Source organism: Mus caroli, chromosome X (genome assembly GCF_900094665.2).
Source record: "Mus caroli chromosome X, CAROLI_EIJ_v1.1, whole genome shotgun sequence".
Taxonomy (NCBI): domain Eukaryota; kingdom Metazoa; phylum Chordata; class Mammalia; order Rodentia; family Muridae; genus Mus; species Mus caroli.
Genome location: NC_034589.1, coordinates 58,358,431 through 58,362,397, shown reverse-complemented (window position 1 = coordinate 58,362,397; position 3,967 = coordinate 58,358,431). Strand labels below are relative to the sequence as shown.

The following is a 3,967-nucleotide window of genomic DNA, read 5'->3' as shown; positions in this document are numbered from 1 at the left end:
CTTACTGCTTTTAATATTCTATCTTTATTTAGTGCATTTGTTGTTCTGATTATTATGTGTCGGGAGGAATTTCTTTTATGGTCCAGTCTATTTGGAGTTCTGTAGACTTCTTGTATGTTCATGGGCATCTCTTTCTTTAGGTTTAGGAAGTTTTCTTCTATAATTTTGTTGAAGATATTTGCTGACCCTTTAAGTTGAAAAATCTTCATTCTCATTAACTCCTATTATGCATAGGTTTGGTTTTCTCATTTTGTCCTGTATTTCCTGGATGTTTGAGTTAGGATCCTTTTGCATTTTGTATTTTCTTTGATTGTTGTGCTGATGTCCTCTATGGAATCCTCTGCACCTGAGATTCTCTCTTCCATCTCTTGTATTCTGTTGCTGATGCTCACATCGCATCTATGGTTCCAGATTTCTTTCCTAGGTTTTCTATCTCTAGCATTGCCTCACTTTGGTTTTTCTTTATTGTGTCTACTTCCCTTTTTAGGTCTAGTGTGGTTTTATTCATTTCCATCACCTGTTTGGATGTGTTTTCCTGTTTTTCTTTAAGGAATTCTACCTGTTTGGTTGTGTTTTCCTGTTTTTCTTTAAGAACATGTAACTCTTTAACAGTGTTCTCCTGTATTTCTTTAAGTGAGTTATTAAAGTCCTTCTTGATGTCCTCTACCATCATTATGAGATATGCTTTTTAATCCATGTGTAGCTTTTCAGTTGTGTTGAGGTGCCCAGGACTAGGTGGGGTGGGAGTGCTGCATTCTATTGATGGTGAGTGGTCTTGATTTCTGTTAGTAGGATTCTTACATTTGCCTTTTGCCATCTGGTAATCTGTGGAGTTAGTTGTTACAGTTGTCTCTTTTTAGAGCTTGTTCCTCAGGTGATTATGTTAGCCTCTATCAGCAGACCTGGGAGACTAGCTCTATCCTTAGTTTCAGTTGTCAGAGTACTCTCTGCAGGCAAGCTCTCCTCTTGTAGGGAAGGTGCCCAAATATCTGGTGTTGATCCTGCCTCCTGACAGAAGTTGTGTTCCACTCACCAAAGGTCTTAAGATCCCGTGGAGGGTCCTGTGAGGAACTTGGGGGTGTCCAGAAACTCAGCCTACAAGGAACCTCGGTGCTGGAGTGTCCCAGAAGGGACTTGTGCCCCTAGTCAATCCAGATTATCTGCTTCCCTAGTTAATGCATTCTCAGGTCCTGTGCGATTGGATTTGAGCAGAAGCTGTGTTCCACTCACCAGAGGTCTTAGGATCCCGTGGGGGATCATGTGTGGGTCGTTGGGGGTGTCCAGAGACTCCCTGGGCCAGGAACCCCGGTGCTGCTGTGGACTGGAAGGTGGTCGGATGTCTGGAGCCTGAAAAGGGCGCTGCCTCAGAAGCTCTGTGGCTCCCGCCTGTCCCAGAAGCTGTCCCCTTCTGTGTGCACACACTCACCTGTGCAGACTACTTTTCACTGGAGTCCTGGGACTAAGATGGCTCCTCCAGTTCCTGAGGCAAAAGCCTTCCGGGCCTGGTGGACACCTGTCCTCTGTCCGAGAAGGTGGTCGGATGTCTGGAACCCCAAAAAGGGCGCTGCCTCAGAAGCTCTGTGGCTCTCGCCTATCCCAGAAGCTGTCAGCTTCTGTGTGCACACTCTCACCTATGCAGACTACTTTTCGGTGAGTCCCAGGACCAAGATGGCTCCTGCCGTTCCTGAGGCAAAAAACTTCCGGGCTGGGTGGACACCTGTCCTCTGGTGGTCAGATGTCTGGAGCCCCAAAAAGGGTGCTGCCTCAGAAGCTCTGTGGCTCCTGCCTGTCCCAGAAGCTGTCAGCTTCTGTGTGCACACTCTTACCTGTGCAGACTACTTTTAGGCGAAGTCCCAGGACCAAGATGTCTCCTGCTGTTCCTGAGGCAAAAACCTTCCAGGCCGGGTGGACAACTGTCCTCTGGCTGGGGAGGTGGTCAGATGTCAAGTTGTAGTTTTCTACATGCTGATCTGGAGTTGAACCAACACAATTTGTTAAAACTGCTGTGTTTTGGAGCCATGAGTACCTCCATGCATATTCTCTGGCTGGTGGTTTAGTCGCTGGAAGCTCTGGGTATACTGTTTGGTTCATACTGTTGTTCCTCTTATGGGGCTGCAGAACCCTTCAGTTCCTTGGGTCCTTTCTCTAGCTCCTCCATTGGGAACCCTGTGCTCAGTCCAATGGTTGGCTGAGAGCATTCGCGTCTGTATTTGTTGGGCACTGGCAGAGCCTCTCAGGAGACAGCTATATCAGGCTTCAGTCAGCAAGTAGTTCTTGACATCCAAAATAGTGTTTGTGTTTGATGACTGAATATGGGATTGATTCCCAGGTGTGGCAGTTCAGAGATTGCCTTTCCTTTAGTTTCTGCTCCACACTTTGTAAATCCTACTGTAGGTATTTTGTTCCCCCTTTCTAAGGAGGACCAAAGTATTCACACTTTGGTATTACTTCCTCTTGAATATCAAGTGGTTTGTGAATATGGAGGGACTCATGGCTCTAGCTGCATATGTATCAGAGGATGGAACTGTCAGACATCAATGTGATGAGAGGCTCTTGGTCCTGTGAAGGCTCTATGCCCCAGTGTTTTGGAATGCCAAGGCCAGGAAGCAGGAGTGGGTGGGATCATGAACCAGTAGAAGGGGGAGGGACAGGGTTTTTTGGAAGAGAAACAAAGAAAAGAGATAACATTTGAAATGTAAATAAAGAAAATGTGTAGTAAAAAATAAAAAATAAAAAGAAATAGTGAAAGAGTGTGAAAAATACTTCCCTAACAAGGTCTCCAATAGCCAAGGTTTGATCAACTAAACTGATTGTGTTTCACTATTGTAGCTCACTTCCCAGACCAGATGTTTCAGATCACTAAATTTTGAGTTATCATTCCTGAATTATTAACATAGTAATATTGATTTGTTTTCAATATAATCATTTTCTAAAACATTTCATTTTCAAAACAGCTGGGAATACCTTTATGTATTAAAATATGTACACCACCCCAGCCACTCAAAAAAAATGCTGTTTTTCCACTGCATGGTTTTAGATCCTTTCTCAAAAATCAAGTGATCATATGTGTGTGTTCTTTTCTGGTCAATTCTGTTCCATTGATCTTCCTGCCTGTGTCTGTACCAATAGAATGCAGTTTTTATCACTATTTTTCTGTAATATAGTTTGGGAAGCCTTGTCTAGTCCCTGATTTTAGTGAGATTGCTTCAAGTTTCTCTCCAATCAGTTTGACATTGGCTACTGTTTTGCTGTATATAGCTTTTTCTATGTTTAGGTATGGGGCTTAAATTCCTAATTGTTCCAAGTCTTAACATGAATTGATGCTGAATTTTGGCAAATGCCTTTTCAGCATCTAATGAAATGATCATGTGGGTTTTGTATTTTAGTTTGTTTGTTTAGTTGATTACATTGATAGATTTCTATATAGAGAACCATTCCTGCATCTCTAGGATGAAGCTTGCTTGATTGTGGAGAATGCTCATTTTAAAGTGTTCTTAGGTTCAGTTGACAAGAATTTTATTGAGTATTTTTGCATCAATTTTCATTAGGGAGATTGTTTCTTAAATTCTCTTTCTTTGATTGATCTTTGTGTGGTTTAGGTATAAGCATAATTGTGGCTTCATAGAACTAATTGGGTAGTGTTCCTTCTCTTTCTATTTTGTGGAATAGTTTGAGGAGCATTAAGTGGATTTAGGTCTTCTTTAAAGGTTTGATAGTATTCTGCCTTAAACCCATCTGGTCCTGGACTTCTTTTTGGTTGGGAGACTTTTAATGACTGCTTCTATTTCTTTAGGAGTTATGGGACTATTTAGATGGTTTACCTGATCCAGTTTTAACTTTGACACCTGGTATGTGTCTAAAAAAATGTCCATTTCATCTAGGTTTTCTTTTTTTTTAATTTTTAATATTTTTATTACATATTTTCCTCAATTACATTTCCAATGCTATCCCAAAAGTCCCCCATAGC

At 42.0% G+C, this 3,967-nt stretch overlaps 1 pseudogene; it reads left to right on the top strand.

Annotated features, from left to right (window-relative positions):
* The window catches only part of LOC110286223, a 15,052-nt pseudogene that overhangs the window by 2,714 nt on the left and 8,371 nt on the right, over positions 1–3,967 (top strand).